This window comes from Pelodiscus sinensis, chromosome 2 (genome assembly GCF_049634645.1).
Source record: "Pelodiscus sinensis isolate JC-2024 chromosome 2, ASM4963464v1, whole genome shotgun sequence".
In the NCBI taxonomy this organism is placed as follows: domain Eukaryota; kingdom Metazoa; phylum Chordata; order Testudines; family Trionychidae; genus Pelodiscus; species Pelodiscus sinensis.
In genome coordinates, this window is record NC_134712.1 from 113,020,094 (window position 1) to 113,046,723 (window position 26,630).

Below are 26,630 nucleotides of genomic sequence, written 5' to 3' on the forward strand. Positions count from 1 at the left end.
TTAGTAGTTGTTTAGGTCAAGCTCTATAACCTGGCATAATCAAAATTAAAAATACACGAGTTTGTCATATTGCCAAGTGGATTTCAATATAACCCGTAACGCCTAGATTGTCAGTGCCAAGTGACAATTTTGTCAAGATTAGACTAATCTATTTTATGATCATTGTCACCTTAGAATCTGAGCACCTGATATCTGACTGACCCCCATTGTCCTCATTTCCTATTTCGTTTCTGAAATGAAAGCCTGTTCAACCCTACCAAGGCAATGCACTTGGAAGCAGGAGCAAACCATACACTCAGAGGACCTTTTTCTCCATTCCTGCTCACCTCTTATGCAGTCATTCACACCAGGGGAACATGTGTTACATGCCACCCCCTCAGAATGGTTTGTCATCAATGAGACTTGATCACAGGCGTCAGCTCCTCACAGCTTCCCTTAGTGAATGGAACCAGCCTTATATCTGATTCTAAGTTAGTATTTCACCTTAGCGCTCAGTATCCATACACAATCAGGTGGGAGGCTATATGTTATTAGGGAAGCTACAGCATGCTCTAGCACAGTGGTCCCCAACCTTTTGGGGCTGCCGGGTGCCTGGGGGCAGGGCTGCTCACTTTTGCACGTACGGGGGCGGGGCCACTCACAGGCCACGTGACTGGGGGCGGGGCCAAGCATGCGCCACACCCCCGAGGCTGGCAGCGGCATGTGCAACGATCCCGGGCAGGGACTGCCCAGGTTCCGCGGGGCCGGGGCCGGGGCCGGCAAAGGCACGCGCGGTGCACGTGGGGCCAGGGCCAGGGCCAGGGCCAGGGCCAGGGCCAGGGCCGGCAAGGGCACGCGCAGCGCATCTGGGGCCGGGGCCGGCCATGCACCCGGGGCTGGTACCTGCTGCATGCCCGGGGGCCAGCCCGGGTTGCTCTGCGGGTGCATATAAAGGGCCCGGCAGGCGCCATGGCGCCCGCAGGCACCGGGTTGGGGACCACGGCTCTAGCATATTATTGGTTTTGGGGTCACAGATAGGCGCCTATATCTTTAAGACATTCTTTATTTGTTCTCCACCCTATATCTGTGCAGTCTTCTGGAATAGGTTAATCTTTTTATTTTAAAGGAAATATTATTTCTAGGGTAACATGAATACCTACTTTAAGATTCAGGTAAATCCTGGGGTGGCAGAAAGATGCACTAGATGATCTCCAGTAGTAGGTCTTTTTCTGTCTGAGTTAGGATTGAGGATTATTGAGACATGAGGGATAATGTATTTTTAAATGATTAAAAGTCGATTTACAGCAAACTGATCTTCAGTATGCATAAAGTGAAATAATAATCATCTTGGAACACATTTTCTATTCCTACATTTTACCTGTCCATGCTGTTCCTGCTGTGGGGTTGACCCTGTCCTTCGTTCTGCCAGCTATGCAAATATTGATTGCCTCTCTCACAAGCACGTTGGCACTTTCATCCTCCTTAAAACTCCTCTCTGACTTTTTCTCCTGCAGAATATTGCCCTCTGCAAATGGCTATTCAGGCAGTGAATTGTGATTGTTGCTACTGATGGGCTATGCAGGGTGCACATAGCTGGTCTATGCTCAAATATCCTGTTATGATTGTTACTCTATCAATCTGCCCATTTGTTTGGTTTTTAAAGTGTAAACTCTCTGAGGCGGGGCTGTTTACCATATGTTAGTACAGTGCTTGGTACAGTGGGATAACCTGACCTGGCTGAGGTGTCCGAGTGCTGCTGCTCTAGCAGGGCAAAGTAATAATAACAACTTTTTCATACATTACTAAAGAAGGAACAAGCAGGTTTTGTTTATGCATTTATTAATTGATTAGTAAAGTGTTTCTGAGTATTACCTGCTCTTGAGCCAAATTCTGAGCCATCCTGAGCTCCTGTGAACACTTCCAGATGTTCAACCCTTGTTAATTATTGCTGGGAAGGTGGACTCTGAACACGGAGTTGCCCAAATAGTCTGAAAATTGTCCCTTTTCACCAAGTCAAATGATTCCAAATGGCATGCAGAAAAGCACGTGGTATTCCTGCTCTTTGGGAAGGCAAGCACCTACCAACCTGGGCTTAGAGGGTCGCGAGTGATTTCCAAATCCCAGGGATCCTTTCAGACAGTCAGTGGCTGAATTTAGACTCTGTCATTGACCTACCGTGTGTGACTCAGCTTTTTTTCAGACAGTCACGCAAACATCATTAAGCAGTGAATGGAGAAGAGGAAGAAGAATTTCGGTTCTCTTTTTCCTCTGCCTGTTCTCAGTTGTGATGCTGCTTTCCCTCCCCTACCCAGCTGCTTTGCATTGTGGCGGAATTATTTCTATTGCAATGTATGTGACTAATCTGGAAGAGTGCCTGTTGTTCAGGGACTAGGAAGACATTTCACAAAAGTACAAAAAGACCATCAGAGAGCAGCCAGGACTGATGTCTGGGCAAAGATGAAAAGGGCCAAACTTTACATCTTTGTTAAGTGATGACTAAGCAGAGGACACGGAGGAGAGCACTAAGGGTATGTCTACACAGCAGTGTTATTTCGGAATAACTAACATTATTCCAAAATAACGTAGTCCATGTCTGCACACAAGCAGTTATTTTGACATAATGTTGAAATAATGTCGAGCTGGAGGACTGCTTACTCCAACTCCTGTAACCCTCTTTTTACAAGGAGTAAGGGAAGTTGGGAGAAGAGTGCTCTATCTTGAAATAACCTGTTTAGGCAGCTCCAAAAGTCTAAATTAGCTATTTTGACTTAAGCTACACAATTGACGTAGCTCAAGTTGTATAGCTTATTTTGATTTTAGCCTTGGTGTGTAGACGTGCCCTTAGGTACTAATAATGGGACAGATGCTTTATTCCTTTAGAGGCAGACTGGAGCAGTGACTATAGGTCTGGCACACTGTGTATCCTCGAGCCTCTGCCGAAGCCCGTGTGGGAGTGGGTAATATTTTGTTGGGGTATAAAGTGGCTGGTTGGTGAGGAGCAGTCACTGACTGTGTCTGACTTGGTCAGCTGGTAACTGCATGGAGGGTGTTTGTACTCTGTTGGCGTGGTCAGAGTTCCAGAAGGTTTGGGCTTGAATTTTCTGCAGATCCTCACCCCTTCACCTCCCCTGAGGTAATCTCCTACTTGAGCTCTCCATCCTGTGCAGTCCTGGTACTCTGACCTCAGTCCAGCAAAAGCAATCAAGCATGTGCTTAACTTAAAGCAAGTGGTCGCAATGACGGGTCTGGCTAAATTTCATTCTCACATCTATGAGTGCTTTGCTAAGGCAGAGCACCTTGCACACTTAAGCCCTAATAGAGGCAATAGTATGTCAGAGGACCAACTAAGCAAACATCCCTTCAGTGTTTTACATTACCACTGTTTTCATGTGAGGTAATGTAGCTCCCAAAAAAGAAATGAGCGTAAGACCATAGGCGGGGGAGGTTAATTGGTAGTAATTGGATGAATGAAAACTGGAAACACGTTGGCTAAATATCAGGCAAAACTTAAATTTTATTGTGATTATATTTGCATATCAAAATGTTTGCGGACTGAATATTATTTGTGGAAGGAATCCATAAATAATTCTCAAGGCAATTCCTATTTAGGAAAAAGGAACATTTGTTAGATAAAGTCATCATTGTGAATTTTTGGCTCAACTCTAGAAAACATGCACAAGGCTAGGGAATGCCACACTCCTTCATTAACCACTTATGGCAGAGATGAACTGAAATCTCCAGAGGTGAAGGCTTAATGCATTCATTAACTCACAGTGCCACCTAGTTCCCTTTCTAAGACATGAGACATTTCTGAGTAGTTGCTTTTTTTGTTCTCATAATTTAAAAGCTGACTCATTTTGACTTTAGTCCACAGCTCAGATCATGTGCTTGTGGACATAGCTATATTGCAGAATATATATAAGTGTGCATTATTTTTATAGCTGTATGCAGTTTCAATTTGTCGCTGCTAAAATGATAGAATGGGAGACATCACATCTGGGTAAATCATATACATTTTACCATTATCATGGGTAGGGTGGGCAGCAATGCCATACTTATGGTTGCCTGGTACATTATAAGAGCCTATTTGCAGTTACTTGTTACTTTGCCAGACTTTAACTGTTTGGGCAGAAATTTTCCATGCTGAGTGTTTGCCTCAGGCCAACTATTTTGTTTGAGAATTCACTCAAAAATGGTCCTGCCGCTTCTGAGAATGAGACTAGGCTAAACATTTTATTTTACCATGCTAAAAGAATTCTCACAGCCATTTCTTGGAGGGGCTCTTGCCACAACATGTTTTGAAGCAGGGGAACTGCTCTGGGGTCAATAATGTTCCTGAAAAATGTTTCACTGTTCCTGAAAAAAACCTGCCTAAATCTGTCCAAGTGATAAGCCTTTAACAAATCTCAGCTTGCACTTGCTCAATAGAGACTTGTTAGAGTTTGGCAGCTAAATTATACAATTCAGTGTGCACTCAGTATGCTTCAGCCAAAAGCTTCAGGAACAGAACAGGATTTTCCTTTTGATCACTGCGCCCAGCTGCTGTGGAAAAAACTGGGACAGAGCATGGAGCTCGTCTCGCTTGTACTCTCAGGCTGTGTCTAGACTACATGCCTCTGTCGGCAGAGGCATGTAGATTAGACACATAGGCAAAGGCAAATGAAGCCGCGATTTAAATGATCGCAGCTTCATTTACATTTACATGGCTGCCGCGCTGAGCCGACAAACAGCTGATCAGCTGTTTGTCGGCTCGCGCGCTAGTCTGGACGCTCTCCTGCTGACATCAAAGACCTTTGTCGGCAGCCCCGTTATTCCTCGTGGAATGAGGTTTACCGGGGCTGCCAACAAAGGGCTTTGATGTCGACAAGGGGAACGTCCAGACTAGCGCACGAGCCGACAAACAGCTGATCAGCTGTTTGTCGGCTCAGCGCAGCAGCCATGTAAATGTAAATGAAGCCGCGATCATTTAAATCGCGGCTTCATTTGTCTTTGCCAAAACAACAAATCTACATGGCTCCGTCGACGGAGCCATGTAGTCTAGACGTACCCTCAGTGGAATAGCCTGGATGCAGAGGAGACAACAATTCAGCCTGGGGTATGCGTGAAGGAGTAAATGGGGACAAGGAGCCTCTAGGACAATGAAGTAAATGATACTGAGAGATGGCCTGTGGGGTGAGAGAGTGAGAGGCTGGGTGGAGACTGGGACTGAGAGCACATCTACACTTCTGGGAAGATTAGGGCTCTGAAGTTCGCTCTTCCAGCATTTGATTTAGCGGGTCTGTTAAGGACCCACCAAATCAAATGCTGAGGGCACCCCTGGCAATCCCAAAACTGTCAGTTTCTCCCGTTGACCTCCTACTGAGGGGCCATCCTAGAAAATCAGTGCAAAGTATGTTGACTCCGGCTACACAATTCATGTAGCTGGAGTTGTGTCTCTTGCATTGATTTTCTCTGCCTGCGTAGGCCTGGCCTGGGAGAGATCCAATGAGAAGCTGTAGAGAGGGAGAGAGATAAGGACTAGTTGGGTAAAGAGAGTGGAACAAGAAGACTGTGATGAGAGAGAGAGAGAGAGAGAGAGAGAGAGAGAGACTGGGAGATGGGCTGTAGGCAAGATTGCTGAAGGCTGAGAGGGGGAGATTAGAACTGGCTGGGAAAGGAGACTGGGATGAGGAGCTGGAGTGGGGGAAGAAACAGGACTGAGATAAGAGCAGCCTGTAAGGAACAGGAGGAGAAGGGTTCAGACTTGGAGGTGGGGATTTGGGGCAGGAGGTTTCCAGAGCCTGGAATGGAACCCAGGATTCCTAAGTCTCACTATTTCCTGTCAGCAAATATTTGTGAAACCCACTGGCAGTGTGTGTCCCATCTCCTTCTAGTGCTGGTGCTCACAGAGCGCAGCCAGCTATTACTGCAGTCTGTTATGCAATTAGCTCAAGTGGCAAGGGTCTGGGCAATGAATCTAAAGGTTCACGTCCTGCTGATGAACCACCTGGGTTTCAAAATGATGCCACGTGGTCGACTTTCTGTTTTTTTAAATCTAGTCACCCTCTGCTCCTTGTCTCCCATACCTACATTAAAATAACATTAATCACTCTGAAGTTAGGAAAGGTCCGAAGTAAGGTGGCCTGTACAAAAATGGAAGAGCTCATGTGAAAATTAATAATTCCATATTCAGAGTATGTGTATTTAAAATGACTGAGTCTACTGGTGCATTCATCTGTCAACTCCCATACACTTTCTGAAAGAGTTTTGAAAATTAATTTAAAAAATAATGAAAGAAAAAAGTTTTCTGATCAAGTGTAACTGAATTGAAATCCAAAGTAGTTCACAATTAGTGTACTTAAGTACTGTATTTGGGAGAGTCTTTAAAATCCTGGACACCATGTGCCAGAATTATCTATACACTGGAGTTCAGCTCAGCTCAGGAGCTGAGTTGTCTATGTCTTTTCTTTGCTCCTGAAACTGGGGAAACTGGTGTCCACGTTGGACACCTGCTGCAGATTTTTTTCTTTTGACCTTCCCACCCTTAGTTTCCCCTTGAAACAACATGGATTCTTGTGAGCTATTCTTTGCCAGCAAAGAGGCCAGCATATGAAATAGGCACGTAGGGCTACTTTCACTGCATTATCACATCTGTTTACTCACAAACACACAGGATTCATCCCGAGTGACATGTTCAGATTTTTAGGGAAGAATGTGAAGTTTTATTGTTATGTATTTTTGTTTTGTGTTGGTACAGCACTTAGCACCAATGGCATTGTGGTCCATGACTGGAGATTTTAGATGCTACCACAATACAAATAATACATAAGAGTAATTGTTATCATTTGATTTAGCATAGTGCTTAGAGAGCCCAACTGGGATTGGGGCCGCTTTGTGCTAGGTGCTTTAGAGACATTTCCAGTAAGAGTTTACTCTCTTTTACAGACAAAGACTGAGAGGGAAACTGAAACACAAAGAGGTGAAGTGACTTGCTCAAGGTCACTGTGACGGGATGCGCCCGCTCGTCAGGGGGGAGAAACCCCTGCAAGCCCTGCTCAGCCGGCGACCGCGGGAAAGTCGGCGGTGTCCGGGCTGTTCAGCCGTGGCTCAGCTGGCATCGGTGGATGACGTCACGCCCTGTGTCTGCGGGAGGTGCTGGGGACACCCGGGTGGTTTCCGTGGCAGCGCGGTGCCGGGCTGACGCCGGGAGCGGGGCTTCCGGAGGACGGCCAGGGTCGCCAACCCAGCGCGGCTATAAGAAGGCGCTGGCACAGGAACAGAGGGGGAGGCAGGAGTAAGGAGCGGCCAGAAAACCCTCACCTGCCTGCGGGCGACCACTCGCCAGGACCCCGAACACGCAGTAAGTGGTGCGACACAATGCGGTGCACGGGGGATCACGTCGAGAGGGGCGAGGAAGGAAGTGGCCCAGGGTGGAGCTCGGAGTTGGATGGTGCGCTGGCGAGTTACGGTCTAGAACCCCGTCAGCCGGACCGGATCCCGTGAGATCCGAGTCTTTAGGGCCCTGGGCTGGTGCCCGTGAGAGGGGGCAGGCCCGGGCCCCCCTTCCTCGCCCTTCCCCTAGAAGGGCCGGAATAGGTGGAGAGAGAGTGTTCCGAGGGGAAAACTGTGGTGGCGTAGTCACGCCGGTACGGACAGCGCGCTTGGAGCATCACAGTCACACAGCAGGTCAGTGGCAGAATTAGAAACATAATCCACGTCCCCTGAATCTCAGTCCAGTGCCCTATTTATTAGATCAGTGTTCCCCAAACAGTGGATGTGCCCTGCTAGGGAGGAGCAGAGGAATGTGAGTGGGGGGTACGGTGGGACCTGGGCCAGCCCCGACATGGGGCTGGGTAGAAGCGCCACCCAGACCCACTCTGCCTTCATAGAATCATAGAATAATAGGACTGGAAGGGACCTCAACAGGTTATCGAGTCCAGCCCCCCGCCCTCAAGGCAGGACCAAGCTCCGTCTACACCATCCCTGACAGATGTCTATCCAACCTGTTCTTAAATATCTCCAGAGAGGGAGATTCCACCACCTCCCTTGGCAATTTATTCCAATATTTGACCACCCTGACAGTTAGGAATTTTTTCCTAATGTCCAATCTAAACCTCCCCTGCTGCACTTTAAGCCCATTACTCCTTGTCCTGTCCTCAGAAACCAAGAGGAACAAATTTTCTCCTTCCTCCTTGTGACACCCTTTTAGATATTTGAAAACCGCTATCATGTCCCCCCTTAATCTTCTTTTTTCCAAACTAAACAAGCCCAGTTCATGAAGCCTGGCTTCATAGGTCATGTTCTCTAAACCTTTAATCATTCTTGTCGCTCTTCTCTGTACCCTTTCCAATTTCTCCACATCTTTCTTGAAATGTGGCGCCCAGAACTGGACACAGTACTCCAGCTGAGGCCTAACTAGCGCAGAGTAGAGCGGCAGAATGACTTCACGAGTTTTGCTTACAACACACCTGTTGATACAACCTAGAATCATATTTGCTTTTTTTGCAACAGCATCACACTGTTGACTCATATTCAACTTGTGGTCCACTATGACCCCTAGATCTCTTTCCGCCATGCTCCTTCCTTCAGCTCTATTCCAGCTCCCTCTTCCAGTCACAGCCAGCACCCCAGCTCCACTCCTAGCCCCTGGCCCCCAGCGGCAGCCCTACTCCCAACTCTGGTTCAGTTCCCAGCCCTTGACCCCTGATCTTGGTCTTCAGCTTCGCCTCTGCCCCCAGCCCAGCTGCCACTCTGCTTCTGGCTGTGAAAGGGGTGGGCAGCGTGGACACATTCCATTGCTGATGAAGGGGGATGCGAGAGTGTAAGTTTGGGCTCCACTCCATGAATAGAACTGCCTCTTTAAGATTCAAGATGGGTCCACTATGCCAGTGTTTCTCAACCTTTTTTTTATAAAGTACCTCTTAACAAAAAAAAGTACCCCCAGTACTTACAGTTTTCAGACACACACAATTTTTTTCTACCAGTGCAACACATTTGTTTAAACAACTTAATTGTAGCCAGGCAGGTGATGAAATTTTTGGGTGTAAATGGTACAAAAATAATAAAGTGCTGTAAAACTGAAAACAAAAATTCAGTTTTCTCCAAATTTCAGTTGTGTTGACGTATCCCCCGGACTTCTCTCGAGTACCCCTAAGGATACTTGTACCACTGGTAGAGAAACACTGCACCATGCTATGGTCTAAGTTTGTCCTTACAGAATCTGAAAAGATGCAGTAGTGTTGCACTCAAATGGAAGTTCAATTCCTTATTGAAATAATGCTTAGGCTATTGGGCAGCTCATATAGTTAAATTAGTGTGTGTGATGATTTAGTTCTCATGCAGGAGTGTGGGGACTGCAAAAATGCAAATACAAGAAGACTGGTAGAGCCGGTAACGTATACAAATAATTGTTACTGCAGAGGGAAGCACAACTAGCATGCTACCTTTGCATGCTTTACAATGCGTTTTTACTCATTGTCCTGTAAATTGCTTTCTCTGCCATGTTGCCATGTGACACGATAGTAATAGTGTTCAAAACCTGGCATGTGCTCTGTGTCTGGAAGGAGGTAGAGTGCAGTTACATCCTAAAACAGCTGATCCGTGTTGATATTGTGAACACACTATAGTCTTTCACTGTTGCACATGTGCTTTGGAATATCCAGGTGCACTGAAACTGCATTCCACTTAGTGCGTGCTCATAGGAATAACAAGCAGCAGTCTCAGAAATGTGGTCTGTCTGTTGGAGAGGTCACAACTGGCCTCAGTAACTTGAATCAAAATATATCGTGTCAATAATTCAACCATGTGGTTTTTTACATTAACAATTTGAGATTTTTGGCACTGAAATGTTTCCTTTACTCGTAGTGATTTAAAGTCCAGTTTACCATGTGGGTCCAAACTTCCTTAACATTTTATAGTGCTTGGATCTGGGCTAATAGTTCAGACTCCTGCACTGCAGTGCATTGACTCTTCCTCCTTTCTACGTTATAGCAGCAGGAAGCACATTCTCCGGCAACGCAGTCATTTCATATAAGCTAGTGAAACCTGTTCTCTGGATGAACAACTGACGTGTCATTTGCTGTGTAGCTCTTCACATGAATGTATTGTTTGTTGGGACTGCATGATCTCATTTCCAGTTTGCCATCCCTATTCCAACTACCCAGAATGTCAGCTTCTCAGCTATGAAAACATATGAATCCAGTTCCATCTTTTTTCCTTTGCTTCCTGTAATAGTTCAGTGACAGTCATACTTGCATTAGACCTTTGTTTCATTAGCTGTTTCAATTATTTATTGAATAGGTGTAGATGGTGCTTTAAATAAATACCTTTTAACAGACTATTCATTCTTTATCACAGTGCAGTGATTGGATAGTGTTAAGAGTGGAACATATTTGCCAATGCAGGTGGGAGATACCTAAAAGTGTGTCACCAACACTGAGAAAGGTATAGCAGTGCTGAAGATTTTCTTACTCAAACTGACCTACTCTATTCACTTGCTGCTACACAAGGTGTGTTTGGCAGGTTACATTAAGAAGTTTAAATGGCCGAATGGCTAAACTGCTGGAGGGTGCATATTGGTGCATTTGCGATTGTCACAGCTTCTGGTTTGGAGGAAGGCAGAAGGGGAAGCTGAGGAACAATCTGAAGAAAACTACAGTGCATTGAGTACACCATCGGTGGCCTGGTGTTGTAGGTAATGCAGTGGAATGAGACTCAGGTGAGATGGGTTGAAACCTACATCTACCACAGACTTCCTGTGTGGCCACGGACATTCCATTTAATCTCTGTGCCTCAATTCTCCATTCCCACAAATGGGTATAATAATAGACCTTTTCTCCTGTCCTTTGTCTTGTTTATGAGATTGTAAATTCTTTAGGGACTATCCTATTCTGTGAGTTTGTACACCGCTGGGCGCAACTGCTCCACAGTGCCTTTAGGATAGTGGTTTTCATCTGAGGCAGGACATGTCCTTTGTGGTCTCTTCTAATGATGTGATTCTATGTCAACTTCTATAGCAGGGCATGGCAAGTCTTACACTCCCTGATGAGGCTGCAACACTTGATGGAGACACAGCTGGCCAATGTGAGATGCCTCATGCTTGACGTCACAACACCCATTAAACCCACAGACTTTAAGGCCACCACAATGATCTTGTCTGAACTTCTGTGCATGGAGGCCACAGAACCTTGCCCATCTATTCCTATGGCAGGCCCAGACCTTGTGGCTGACTTTCTGAAAGATCTCACATCTTGATTTAAAGACTTAAAGTTACTCTGGTTCAAACCATCAAGTGACCTGTGTGCCCTGAGAAATTGAGAAATACTTCCCTGAAAACTGTTGATTTTACGGTATATGCCTATAAAAGGTTTCCTGCCTATGCACAGTTAGACATCAGTATCAAAGGGCTGATTTATATAAAGTAGAATCCTGTTTATTGGACTCAATGTATTAAATTTCTCACTTCCATCTAGATTACAATGGAAAGTGCTGTTTTGTCAGGAGGGCCCTCCCAGTTAAAAAATAATATTATGATGAGGCATGATTAAAGAAGACTGTGAATCCCTACTCTGGGAGCTATCATAATAATGATGAAGTTGAGGATAGTAATAACAATTTTGGGAGAGGGGGGTTGTTCTTATCACTCCTTCCCTACCCATTACATGTATTGATTATATAAAATGTGGCAATTTCCTGCCACATCTTTGGAGACCTTACTGAATTAAGTTTAAGTATCTTTGGGGTCCATTTTATTAAATGAATGATGTATGTATTATTACTCGTTTGGGATTGTATGTAATCTCAGATGTGAAGACTCTGTTGAACAATGGGCCAAACAAGAATGGAATGTTGAAACAAGAAGTGTGAAGTGGTTTTCTGGGAATTATCTAGGGGCAAATGAATATTATGCAAAAACCTAGCCTTTTGAAGTTACACCCTGAAGAATGGGCCATTGTTTGCTGATCACTTGTTGCATGACGCCAGGATCAAAGGCCCAAGAAAAGGAAAGACTGTTCTGATTCTGAATCTGAGACAGTTGTGAACTTGTAACTGTAAGGAAAATCTGGTTGGTGTTTTTGAAGGACTGACACCCACCAGAGCCTGAGGTTGGAGTTAGGGGTGATCTCTGGTGAGCTTTTAGCATGTATGTAGGTTCTTTCATTGTTTTAAAGGTGTTTCTCTGTAATGCTTTCACCTTAAGAATAAATGTGCTTACTTATAAAGAGCTATGGGGTGACTTATAAGTGCTGGCAATTACACTGTTCATAACTGCTGGAGAGAAAGCTAAGTGAAGACACTTCCCTTTGAAACAAGTCTGGCTTGCTGGGGAATCTCAGTGTAGACAAGGAAAAATACCCAGTTCAGGTGGGGGAGAGATGCTGGTCTCTGCTCAAGAGAAGTGATGGCCGAGGAACTGGGAACCTAAAATGGGTACCCTTGAGAGATCACAGAGGGGGTATGGTATGGAGTCACAGTTGCCCTGAACTATGACTCTGATGTCACCAGAAAACATCCAAGGCCAGTCTTTCCAAATGACATGAACCCAACTTCTATCACTGCATATCTACATTATGCCCCTAAATACCCCATATTTGTATGCAGTAGTGTATTGTCAGTTGTGCATCTTAGACATTTGTATGTGTAAGTTATACATGTGCAGATTTACATGTACGTTTGCTGTGCACACAGCTTTGAAAATCTGGCATGTCATAAATAACAAAGTTGCTCCCACTAGGTTGCCTTTCCCAAGCTGCAGCAGGAGACTGCTGGCCCTTGTTTGCAGCTTCTCCGGTTTCAGCTTGTATATGTCTTCCAGATTTTGTAACTCTAGTAGTTTGGACTGCGAAATAACAGCTGACAATCCAACAGTCCAGCAAGTGGCAGACGGGAGGCACAACTCAGGAAGGACTGGGATGTGCTGTCAACTCTGGGCATAATCCCTGCAAACACCACTGTACTTGGCAGATTAAGAAAGATATAACAAAATGTTCACATCTTTGCTGCTGTCATATGTCTTCTGTGTGGCATAAGGAGTACAGGAACTAATATATGGTTGAGCTTCTTCAGTGATACTGTGTGTCTCTCTGATTGCTTGGCACATTTGTTGTTACTTCTCTAGTTGTTTTACTGTATATGAAGATAGTCAATGGGTCTAGGTACTTAGAGGATGAAAGTAGCATAGATTTCTTAAAACGGATTTTCTGGGAATGGCCTGTAATGAACTTTCTGTAGATCAGCATCACAAAGTATGCTCACCTTATAGAAATATTATTCCAATGTTTGTACCCTAAAGCAACACACTGGAGAAATATTTGCATCACATGCTCTTTTAGTGGCTGGTCCAGCCTACTACTGTTACCAGCTAGTGGAGTTGCTCCTCCAGCTCAAGTGACAAAGGCTTGTGCTGCAGCTTGTGTAGATAATTCCAGATTCAGTCTGTGCTGACGACCATTATAGGGAAATTGTTCTGCTAGCAGGCATGGTTAGTGGATGCTATTCAACATAACTAAGACACAATGCATGGTAGAATTAATGTCTGTTGAAACTTTACTGCAAACGTAATAGCACACGGCTTCTTCCTGTCTTTAATGTAAAACTTAAGCTATTTTAACACGGCTCCCTCGTAGCTCTTTGAAATCATATTTAATGAATGTATTGTATTGCTCCTGGAGAATGTCAAATTGATCAGCCTGGAGATATGAAGTCACAGGCAGCAAGAGATTCCGCAGATTGCCTCACCATAATGGCTGATCCTCTATCTCCATTCAGTGCTTAGCCTCTCTGCTGAGCCGGTGAAATATATTCCTGCTATAACGATATTTAGCACTTTGATTAAAAGCCAATTCATGTAATTGGAAAGACTTCCATTGATTTTAATGGGTTTTGGATCCGGTCCCTATAGTGCTTTCATCTATTACAAACTGTAAAACCCATATTTTTATCCTTCTTTTTACAATAGAAACTCTGTTGACTTCAGGGAGGGCGTGAGGTGCACAGATAATACAGTACTAGGCTCTGTGTACATAATGTGCTACTGTAATACAGCCACCTCTGGTTGTCATCCAACATCCATAGTTCACAATAGCAAGGGGAAAAGAGTTTTTTTTTTTTAAAAAACAGTCTTTGTCATATTTTAAAATGTTTACTAATGTCACCATTCTATAGTCACAAAATGTGTTGCAAAATCCACCCTAACTCAAGTTCATGCTCCAGAATTTAAGCTTCATTGCAATACAAATATTATTTCTCACTCTTGTGGTTGTGCAGAAAACCTTAAAAACACAAACCAAGTATAAACTGATGCACTGTTGTCTTCCTGTGTCTGCAGACATCGGGGACAGTAGCTTGCAGAAGTGCGCAATAATTCATATAAGTTGGGATGTTAGCTCTAAAATTAAAACATGATGGGTCTGTCTCTCTTTAATACTAATGTCTGTATCACTCTAGTGTAAAGAGGTCTAAAAGGCATTTGGTCCTATTATACTGCTTGAATTGTGTAGATATAACCTTAATGTAAGTGAGAATCAGGCCCAGCAATTGAATGTCAGCACTGACTATCACATTGCTGCTAATTTTGTTAGACACATCCTGCTAAAATGCTTACCTTGCAATCTTCCCAGGCCTCCTCCAAGCTTTTCTGGTTGCAAAAAACCCAACTGTCTCCTCCCTGGATGCCAAATTTCCTGCTTTTCCCCTCCAGCTTCCAAAGGCCAGAGAAGCTGATGGAATAACTCCCATTGACTTCAGTAAGTTTTGTACCAGTACCTAATTTTTGATTCCATTAAAGTCCAAACCAAAAATTCTTTTGGAAGAGAGATTTAACTATACAAGAGCAGTATTTAAGATGGATAAATGTGATGAAATTATGCCAGCACTGAACCATAGAAGTTTGAGTAGCCCCAAATATCTTTCATGATAGGAGGCGATGTCTAGACTGCAAGCCTCTTTCGAAAGAGGCTCTTTCGAAAGATACTTTCGAAAGAGTCTCTTTCGAAAGAGAGCGTCTAGACTGCACGTTGAACTTTCGAAAAAGCGGTTTGCTTCGAAGAAGCCCTATTTACATTGAAGAACGCCTTCTTTCGAAAGAGGAACTTTCAAAAGAAGGCGTTCTTCCTCGTGAAATGAGGTTTACCGCCATCGAAAGAAAAGCCGCGTTCTTTCGATTTAATTTCAAAAGAACGCGGCTGCAGTCTAGAAGCAGGTGAGGTTTTTTCGAAAAAAGGCTACTTTTTTCGAAAAAACCCCTGAGTCTGGACACAGCCGGAGGGTAATACTAAAGGAAAACACATCTTGTAGTTCTGCTGACAAATTCCAGCATAGCCACAGCTGCAGCTGTGTTCCTTTTTAATATTAGAACAGTCATAGCTGTTATTTTTAATCAATAGTTTCAGTGTACATGCACACTTTTTGCAGAGGAGCTGTGCTCTCTTTTCTAGTTTCAGTGTTGATTCTGGCTGTATCTACCCTCAATTGATGAACCTCTGCCAGTCCCCCAAATGCTATAGCCCAATAGTTGCTACATATCTTCATGGCACCCAAATAATAAAATCATAGGACTGGAAGGGACCTTGAGTGGTCATCTAGTCCAGTCCCCTGCCCTCATGGCAGAACTAATTATGATTCCAGACCATCCTTGATAGTTGTTTGTCTAACCTGCTCTTAAAAATCTCCCGTTATGGAGATTACACAGCCTGACTAGGTTATTGGTTCCAGTGCTTAAACACTCCAGTGCATCATTGACAATCCACAACCTGTCCTGGAAAATGATCTCTTATTCTCACAGAGCTTGAGAGATAGACCAGTCCTCACCTTCAGACAGCCCTCCAACCTGAAGCAAATACATACCCAGCATCCACACACCAAACCACAGAAACCCTAACCCAGGAACCTACCCCTTCAAAAAATCCCATTGCCAGCTCTGTCCATATATCCATAAAAGTGACACCAACACAGGACCTAACCACATAAACTACAACATCAGGGGCTCATCCACCTGCACATCTACTAATGTGATATATGCAGTGAAGTGCCAACAATGCCCCTCTGCTATGTATATTGGCTAAACAAGACAGTTTCTGCAGCAAAGGATAAATAGACACAACAGACATCAAGAAGGGTAAGGGTACGTCTACACTAGCTCATTAGTTCGAGCTAGGTAGGGTAATGAGGGCAAACGGAGTTGCAAATGAAGCCCGGGATTTAAATATCCCGGGCTTCATTTGCATGTTCCTGGGCGGCGCCATTTTAAAATCCCCCTTAGTCCGAACTCCGTGCTCACGTCTACACGCAGCACAGACTAGGTAGTTCGAATTAAAGATCCTAATTCGAACTACCGTTACTCCTCATTCCACGAGGAGTAATGGTAGTTCGAATTAGGATCTTTAATTCGAACTACCTAGTCCGTGCCGCGTGTAGCTGCGGGCATGGAGTTCGGAGTTCGAAGGGGGATTTAAAAATGGCGCTGCCCAGGAACATGCAAATGAAACCTGGGATATTTAAATCCCAGGCTTCATTTGCAACTCTGCTTGCCCTCATTACCCTACCTAGCTCGAACTAACGAGCTAGTATAGACGTACTCTGGCATGCAAAAACTGGTAGGATGCTCAGGAAGGGATTTAAAAGTAGCCATGAATCAACAAAAAAGAAAACAAAAGAAACTACAAGGAGAAACAGCAGAGCTGCAATTTATTTGCAAATTTAACACAATCAAATTAAGACTGAATAAGGATTTAGAATGGTTATCTCACTACAAAGGCAATTTTCCCTCTCTTGGTATTCACACCTTGCAGATACAGTCTAAATGAGACTTGTCTCTTTTAATTCTGACAGGACTGATACAATCTTTAAAGTACAGGTTGGATTTCTGTGATCCAGCACACTTAGGACCTGGGGAGGTCAATGGCCCTTCTGCTGATGGACTCCAGTGCTCTCCCAGGATCCATTGGCAGACACATCTGGGTTCCCCTTGGGGCTCCGTGCCCTAACTCAGCTTCAGTGATGGCTGGGCCACTGGTTTGCTCCCACCCTGGCCACCGGCCCAGCTGCTGGGCTCCCTGTCCCCGAGCTGCTGGCCCCTGTGGGGCTGCACTGCCAGTCTGGCCACTGCTGCTGGACTCTGGTGGGGCTGATGCCTCAGATCCAGCACTGGCTGCTGGACTCCATGTTTCTAGCAGGACTGAAATTCTGGCTCTGGCTCCGGCCCCAGCTGTTGGGCTCCATGACCCTGGCGGGGCTGAAATGATGGGTCTTGCCTCGGGCTCAGCCACCAGCCTTTGTACCCCCAGAGGGGCTGTAATGCACCAGTGCCAGAGCCACCCGTCTGATTCCATGCTCCAGCGGGACTGATGCCAAGTCTGGCCTTGGCCCTGGCCACCATGCCCCAGGCTGGGCTGAGCAGCCAATTCAACCCTGGCTAAATGGACCATGCTGCTGTCCCTGCCCCTGGCTGCTGGGCTCCCTGCCCCTGGGCTGGATCCACTGCCAGACCTGATGCCTGTCTCTCAGCTCCTCTCCCGGCTGCTGGCCTCCTTGTCCCACTCCCAGCCAGGGACTCTCTGATCCAGGGGCTCTCTGGTCCAGTAGGACCACGGATGTTGCTGGACCAGAGTTCCAGACCAGAGAGGTTCAACTTGTGTTATTTTTATAAGGAAACCCAAGAGCAAGCCTAAAAATGCTAATGTTTGAGGGTTTGATCCAGTGTTCAATGAAGTCAATGGAAGTCTTTGCATTGGTTTTATTTACCATTAGAGTAGGCCTTCAAAGAGGATTTTTTTCTGGCTTCTTCTTTTAATATTACTGCTGGGAATCTTATCTTCCAGTTTCATTGGTTTGATTGCTACTTCTTTGGAGCAGAGACCTTGTCTTTGTATGTGTTTGTACAGCACCAGGAACAATGTATAGTGATCTCAACAGGGGTTTTTGGGTGCTACCAGAGTACACACAGAAAACAGAATTTAAATATACCAGGAATTGCCTACACTGCTGAATGAGGCAATATATTCTACATGCATAGGAAGGCGGAACTAGCAGGACTCACAAGTGACAGAATAATAATCACAATGATTACTGTTTGGCACATGATACTCAAACATTATCAGGCTAGGCAAGCAGTGTCTCCACTGTGGTCTCTGACTCATAATTTAAATATGCCAGAAGCACACGGGGAGGTTGGGTTTGTTCTTAAAGCAGTGAGGAAAAACAAGGTTTTAATTCATCACGGAATAAATGGGCATAGTTTGTGGCTGTTTTATTGTTCTGCTTTTCTTTGAGGGACTAGGACTCACCAGTACGCAGGAAACGGCATCACATTTAAATCATTTTTAAAAAGTCCAGCCCTGATTCTGATTTTAGCTAACAAAGGTTTAATAGTGGTGAAATTCTGTTAATTTCAATGACGTTATTTCTGATCTACACCCATAAAAGTGAGATCAGAATCAGGCACCTGAGGTTTATTCATGGCATCTACACCTTTAATTTATTAGCTTGAGCAGGATATAAAATGCCATGAGCTAATGATCCAGATTCACTGGTATGCTCTGCAACGCTTTGACACAAACCCCATTTTACCTGGTGGAATGCGTTTGCACATCTGACCAAATAAATGAAAATCCTTATCTACATAAGAGAGTTGTCCTACTTTACCAGTAAAACAGCATAAATCCCTTTTCCTCATTATGGATGCAATCCTACCAGTATAAAAGTGCTGATACTCGTATAGCTTATTCTCGTATGGGAGGTGGAATAACTATTGTGGTACCTTTTATAAATATAACACTAGGCATTGCACTGGTATGACTACGGCCATGTCTAAATTTAAAATGCTCCAGGGATGCCACTGTAGTGCTTCAATACAGAAACTTAAAACAGTTATAGGTGTGGTTTTCCTGTGTCTCTAAGGCCATGTCTATACTACAAACTTTGGCTGACGCAAGTTATATCAGCATAAAGCTGCTGCAGTTATTATCACTTGTGTGTATGCATGCTTGGCTCCTTGCATTGGTGCTCCTTGTACTCAACAGGAGTGCTCGTGTTGTTAAACAGTGCGGTTCACCAAGGATAGATATTCCAATATGCACCTCTGCTATCCAGCACATCTTTTGGGAAGTTTTGGCAATGCATGATGGGGCAGAAATGAGTCACACAGATGTGACTGGGAGCAAGGAATCAACTTACCAGCATGCAGCTTTCTCCATCCAATAATGTCATCTAAAGCCCATACTTTTTTTTAAAAAAAAAATCTCATGAACCCACATTGTCCTTCTCACTGTCCGGCATTTCTGATAGACGCACAGAATCTTCACAGCTCTGCCTATTGTTGTTAAGTATTGCAAGTCCAGGATGCACATTCCTCTGGTATCTGCAGAGCTTTAAGAAGAATCAAATGAGTGGGAGACATGACAATTCTTTGGAGAACATATTGCTGTGGGATGTAGTGAGAACCAGTTGAAGGTTGGTGGTGGCGTTCACAGAGCAGCAGCAGATGATGGAGAAATGCTTCTGGGCCTGAGAAATGACACTGTGTTTTGGGATTGCATTGTAATGCAGGTTTGGGAGGATGAGCAGTAGTTGCAGTACTTTTGGATGTGCAAGGGGATGTTTTTGGAGCTGTATGCCGAGCTCACCCCACCCCTCCAGCAAGGGACACCGGAATGAAAGCATCACTGGCCATGGAGAAACAAGTGGCAGTTGCACTGTCAAAACATGCAACTTCAGATTGCTGCAAGGCAGTGGGAAATCATGTTGGAGTTGAGAACTCCTCTGCGGGGGCCAGTGTCATGCAAGTGTGCAGGGCTATTAATCGTCTCCTTAATATTGGTGTCATTTTCCACAGGCAGTGGGGATTTTAGCTATCTCCAGGCACAGAGAGAAGATGCTGGTGTCCTGAAGCCTTCCCAGCCTGTATGCTTACAGACTGCATACTGGGGTGATGCCTGCTGAAGTTATCACTGACTGGTGTGGGAAAGTGTCCTGCTGCAGACTAAGAAATAAGGGTATGTCTACACTACAGCACTAATTCGAACTAACTTAATTCGAATTAGTTAATTCGAACTAAGCTAATTTGAACTAGTGCATCTAGACCTAAAAACTAGTTCGAATTACCATTTTGCTAATTCGAACTAGCATGTCCACATTGAGTGGACCCTGAACCGAGGTTAAGGATGGCCGGAAGCAGTGCCGGCAGGGCATCAGATGAGGACTTAGAGCTTGGAGCTGCGGTCTCAGGCTAGCCGAGGGCTGTGCTTAAAGGGACCTGACCCCCACCCCGGACAGACAGTTCTCAGGGGTTCCCCACTTGCAAAGCAGTCCTGGCTTGCAGTGCCCTGGGTGCCCACATTCGGCACACAGCACTCGGCCATCAGCCCGGCTGCACTTGCCACAGACTGCCATCCGTGGGGGTCAATCGGGGGGCTGCAGGAGAGTATCCACACTGAGGAGCCCGCAGAGCCACTCCAGTCCTCCTCATCGGGGGCTCGTACCCCATTCCTCCCTCACATCCTTCCACTTACCGATCCCTAGCCCCCCTTCCTGATGTACAAAATAAAGGACACGTGTGGTCAAAAATAGAAACTCTCTTGATTGAACAAAACTGGGGGAGACTGGGAAAAGGAGGTGGGAGAGGGGAAGAGAGAGGGTGGGAGAGGGGAGGGCAACTAAAATGATCAGGGGTTTGGAACAGGTCCCATATGAAGAGAGGCTAAAGAGACTGGGACTTTTCAGCTTAGAAAAGAGGAGACTGAGGGGGGATATGATAGAGGTCTATAAAAGCATGAGTGGTGTGGAGAGGGTGCATAAAGAAAAGTTCTTCATTAGTTCCCATACTAGAAGGACTAGAGGACACCAAATGAAAGGAATGGGTAGCAGGCTTCAAACTAATAACAGAAAGTTGTTCTTCACAAAGCAAATAGTCAACCTGTAGAACTTCTTGCTGCAGGAGGCTGTGAAGGCTAGAACTATAACAGAGTTTAAAGAGAAGTTAGATAAATTCATGGAGGCTGGGTCCATGGAGTGGAATTAGCCAGGGGATAGAAATGGTGTCCCTGGCCTCTGTTTGTGGAAGGCTGGAGATGGATGGCATGAGACGGATGGCTTGGTCATTGTCTTCGGTCCTTCCCCTCTGGGGTAGCTGGTGTTGGCCGCTGTCGGCAGACAGGCTACTGGGCTAGATGGACCTTTGGTCTGACCCAGTACGGCCGTTCTAAGCTTAGGGCTCAGAGTCGGGGGTCTCACTGGACCACCTTGATTTTCATGCCAACCTGCTCCTGGGTGGCCATGCTGGCAGCTATCCTGCCCTAGATGGCCACTTTCCTGTGCCTAGTGTGGAGGTCGTGGATGAGGTCCACGATGTCCACACTAGACCAGGCGGGCGCCTGCCTCTTGCAGCCCTGGGCAGGCTCCTGGGAGCTGCCAGCCTGGTCCCGGGAAGAGGCAGAGGGCTGGGTGGCAGCGGGTGGCTGGCTTGTGCTGTGCCAGGTGTAGGGTCTGCTGGCTGGGTGCTGGCAGGCTTGCACCTGGCATGGGCACCGTAGCCAGACCGTGCCCCTTTAAGGGCTCCGGGGCTGGGAGGGGGGCAGACGAGTTTCCCTGGTGTGGCCAGAGTGGCCACCAGGGCAAGCTGGGGAGGGCTAGCCTCCCACTAGTTCGAATTAAGAGGCTACACAGCCCTTAATTAGAAATACTTAATTCGAACTAGGCGTTAGTCCTCGTAGAATGAGGTTTACCTAGTTCGAATTAAGCCCTCTGCTAGTTTGAATTAAGTTCGAACTAGCGGTTTGCATGTGTAGTGCCTATCAAAGTTAATTCGAACTAGCGGCTGTTAGTCTGAATTAACTTTGTAGTGTAGACATACCCTAAGGCTGCCAGGCCTAGAATTCTTCAGGAAAGGATTGCAGGCTGATGGCATGAAAGTTTCATTGAGACTTCAGGAGGACTCCAGGGACATCCCTATGCACAGAAAGAAATTGTACCTCAGAACCCCCACACCTGCTACCTAATTCTCCAGAAGAATTAAAAGCAGATAACAACTCTACCTCTCTTTGTTGCACTGATGCCTCTTCTAATATGAGTAAATTATTGTCGATAGCTGTGTCCTGTTAAGTTAGGGGCGCCATCAGTACTGTAATGGGAAAATACAGTTGCACATTTACCAAAGGTTGTTTCCTCCTTGTCGGGTTCACCCTTGCTTGACTGCCAGGACTGACTAGACTCTATTGGCGTTTGTGGCATAGCTGAAGCTACCCGTTGAATGTCCCCCCTTCTTCTCCCCTTTCTTGTCCTTGTTGTTCATGCCTGGGGCCTGTGACTCAGGCTCCTTTGAGGTATCCTCTGTGCTGTACAGGGTGCTGGTGAAGTAGCTGTTGAGTGTGGCATGCAGTTCTTTATAAAAGAGACCAGCCTGCATCTCAGCAGTAGATTGATGGTTCACCTCCCTGACCCTCCCTTATGCCTGCCACCATTCCTTTGCTTTTATATGGCACTGCTGCTAATCCCTGTTGTCCTCTTCTCCTGCATTCCCCATGCAATTTGCTAACAGATGTCCCTGTTTCTGTAGATGGTCTATAGCTGTGTCTGCCCGGCCTCTTCTCCTCACAGGCCCCGGAGATCCAATGTCTCTGGCTTACTCCAACCCATCTGGAGCATGTAGCCATCATGGTTAATTGAGCAATTGCATACCACAAGGAAGAGCTGCTAGATGTGCTCCCAAACCAGACAATCAAGAAAAGCATGGGTGGCAGGTATCATAGGCTGGGGGAGCATGAACCTCCCCAAACAACCAGGTGTGGCCTTGCCCACACTCCACCCTTGGTCCCCCTCCTGCTTCCCGCTTTCTGAGCTAGTGCTGTCCCTCCCAGGACTTTGTGGCTCGGCTGGAGCCAGGCCTCCTGGTGCTCTGGGGCCAGAGGGACTGGGACTATGCTGCCTGACCTTCCAGGGCTACAGGCAGTGAGGGGAGGCTGGGACCAGGCTGCCCAGTCTCCCAGCATCCTGAGGGGGGAATAGGACTGGTAGCTCCACAGTGGCGTGGAAGGTTGGGGGCATGAGTCCGTGGCCAGCAGCCATAGTGAGGGCTGGGATCTGGCAGGCGCAGAAGGGATGGGGTTTCAGGTGGAATAGGTGGGGTTGGGAGATTAGCCTTCCCAAGCCAGTGGTTCACCCACCGCCCCTGAGAAAAGGCATTTCAAAAATTCATGGGAGGAAGTGTCTTCTGATCTCTGTGCCCCTGGGGCAGTGGTGTTCACAACTGTGTCAAGAGCTGTCAGTCTTGGGCAATGTGGGACAGCTGCTTGAGGAGTGTTAGGGTCAAGATACATGACAGAGTGTCTGCACTCATGCTGTGTTGGCTGGCTTTAGGGTTGGGCAGCCTGAGCCCTGGTTCAGGGCTCAGTAGGCAGGGCTTATCTCATGGAGCTTGGGCTTCTGCTTGCTGGCTATGGCTGGATTCTTCTCTTTTCGAACCTCCCTGCTCTGGGGCGGGTGCTTCTCTTTAACCCCATCATTTGACTAGGGAGATAATCGTTTGCAACCACTGTTCTATATTTGCAACAAACCTTGTTCAAAATGTGGCATGTAAGGTATCTATGAAAAGGTTATGATTTGCTGAATAAGATTATGCTATTTGTACCCATGAATCATTTTTGTATGGGAAATTACAGTTATTGGCTCTGTACCTGTATTTCAAATGTTTGCTTCTGGGGTAACGCCCACAAGATAGTTAGCCAGCACCTCTTGAAGGGACTATTAATTAAATGGCTCATCAAGGGATGCTTAACTCACAATGGATCATAGGAGATGCCCATCTGTGTTGAATTGACTTTCCTGTGGACATTCCATATGAAACCTTGGTAATGGCTCTGAGGTGATTTGGGCATACAGGAGGAGCTCAGGGTGCTAGCCTGGGACTTAAGAGAACAAGATTCAATTTCCTGCTTTGCTGAAGGCTGCCTGTGTGACCTTGGGCAAGTCACTTAGTCTTGCTTATCCCATCTGTAAAATTGAGATAAAATAGTGCTTTGCCACCTGACACAGGGTATAGTGAGGAAAAATACATGAAAAATTGTGAAGCGCTTAGATACAACTGTAATGGGGGTGTATAAGTACCCTGGGTATATGAGGAGCTTTCCTAGTAATTATTTTCGGTTGCATGCTTACTTGACATTTCTGTATTGGAAGATGATGGGTTTTGGCTCTACTGAAGAATAACTACTGAAGAATAACTGAATAATGGTTCTCTTTAGATTTTAAACTGAGCTTTTTGAAGCTTTTCTCCCCAGACATATATAGAATGCAAGAGTCTGGTAAGATCAAGATGTATTTTTATGCAGTGCATCATTTTGTAAACACTGTAAAATTCTAACTAAATGTAAAAACAAACTAAAAAAGACAGGCTCTTTAAGGCTGGCCTCTTTTAAAACTTGTTCAGAAAACAGTACTGGAAAAAAAAAGGTACAGACTGACCCTTAAAAAGTTGCACACTTCATTAGAGGTCTGTGTGTGTGTGTGTGTACGTTTGAACAAAAGGACTGCAACTCTGGAACCTCTGCTAACTTGCTAATACGTCTTATTCTGGCTAATTTGAAGTTTGTCACACTTCTGGGCAGCAAAAGTGCAAATAAGTGAGCAGATGTGATTAAGTGCCAAATATTTAAACACATTATGACAATCCAGGCCACCCACACTTTTATATAAATACAGCTTCTGCAGAGTCTCTTTAGTCTGGACTGAAGCACAGACAAGTAAGTCCCTTTAACATAATTCTTGGTCAAACAGTTCTATATAAATCTGCAGCCAAGATGAATATTTGGGGCCAAATTTAGGCCTCACTTACACTCATATTTTCCAGTGGATTTAGGTGTAACACGGGGCATAATTGTCTCTTGATCAGATTTTTGAAAGCTCAATAGAAACAACTGTGCATGTACATTTGAGCATGGAACATATCTGGATTCAATTAGTTCTCTCATCCTTGATAAAGGCTTTGACTGATCTTTCTTTTTCTCTTTTTCCGCTTTTATTCTCTGTGCATTTTAAAAACAGGTTTTCTGAAGGCCAGCAAAAGAAATACATAAGCAAGGATTATAGCCTTATAAAAGGTCAAAGGAAAACCCTTTCATTTTCCCGCCACAGAATGTTCACCTGCTGCAAAGCAAACTATTAAATCTGGGAGTCTCTTGGATTGCAAAACCACAGGAGCTGTCCAATCTTAGTTTGAGATATTTTGCAATTGAGGGATTTTTCTGATGTGGCCAAAAGATGATAATCTGTAACTAGTGTGCAAGGTGGCTTATTCTTTCCCCTTTGAAGGGCTGTGTGTGTTTATGATGACCTATTTGGGAATATGTGTGGTGGTGGTAGGGGAATAAATTGTTAAATGTGGTATTATTGACCCATACTCCTGCTGTTTCATCTTGGAAACCCTAACATATAACTCTGCTCCAGTTATTCAGATGTGGGTCATATACATACCATGCTGCCACATGCACTGATACATGCTAACTTCTGTATCTGGCAGGTTCCAGTACAAGCTGGGAAATAAATTTAGAGAATGGAAGAGCATCAGTGATGGCAGAAGGATTATTCATCCAGGGTTTACTCCCAAACTGGAAAGTCCACCTTGGGGAGGTTGAAGCTACACAGAGCAGCTATGCAGCTTCTTTTGCACCACTGGGCTACGTCTACACTGGCCCCTTTTCCGGAAGGGGCATGTAAATTTCATGAGTCGTCGTAGGGAAATCCGCGGGGGATTTAAATATCCCCCGCGGCATTTAAATAAAAATGTCCGCCGCTTTTTTCCGGCTTTTAAAAAAGCCGGAAAAGAGCGTCTAGACTGGCCCCGATCCTCCGGAAAAAGTGCCCTACTGGAATAAGAGCCTCCGGAAAAGGGCGCTTTTTCTGGAGGATCGGGGCCAGTCTAGACGCTCTTTTCCGGCTTTTTTAAAAGCCGGAAAAAAGCGGCGGACATTTTTATTTAAATGCCGCGGGGGATATTTAAATCCCCCGCGGATTTCCCTACGACGACTCATTAAATTTACATGCCCCTTCCGGAAAAGGGGCCAGTGTAGACGTAGCCATGGGGTTTGCAGGGAGCCAGGCCAGTTCCAAAAGAAGATGGTGATGACTAGAATTCAGGCTACCCAGGGATGTGCTAACATGGTGCTTCAGCAGCCTCTGTCTGCTGGACTATTGTGCAACATCTGTAATGTAAATGGGACTGAAACATTTTTAACTAGTATGATGGGAAAAAAGCAGAATTCTGATGTATAAGAATGCCACAACTGCAACTTTCAATACCGCATTAGTGTTTTTTTAACCCCTTAAAAATAAAAACAGGTTAAACTAGCCAGGGTTTTGTGTAGTGAAGTTGGGCCTTTGAGCTTAGGTGAAGGATCAGTATTTTTTAATTTCAGCCCAGTAGGTTCATCCATCCTGCACTGGCTAACCAGGCAGGTTACATCATTAGGGGCTACGTCTAGACTACATCCCTTTTCTGGTAAAGGGATGTAAATTAGGCATGTTGATATTGCAAATGAAGCAGGGATTTGAATTTCCTGCGCTTCATTTTCATAATGGTGGCCACCGCTTTTTTTTTTTGAAACAGGGCTTTTTTGAAAAAACCCAGCAGTTTAGACGGGGCATTTTTGACAGAAATGACCCATTTTGAAAGATCCCGTATTCCTTAT

General features: G+C 45.4%; 1 long non-coding RNA gene across 1 annotated transcript in view; it reads left to right on the forward strand.

The window, feature by feature from the left end:
- Nucleotides 1-1,896: 1,896 nt before the first annotated feature.
- LOC106733043 (uncharacterized) overlaps nt 1,897-26,630 on the forward strand; it is a 150,754-nt gene continuing 126,020 nt past the window's right edge. Inside the window, exons 1-2 of the long non-coding RNA XR_012901665.1 lie at nt 1,897-2,507; nt 6,904-7,318. This is a non-coding gene — a long non-coding RNA (uncharacterized LOC106733043). The remainder of the gene's footprint in view (nt 2,508-6,903; nt 7,319-26,630) is intronic.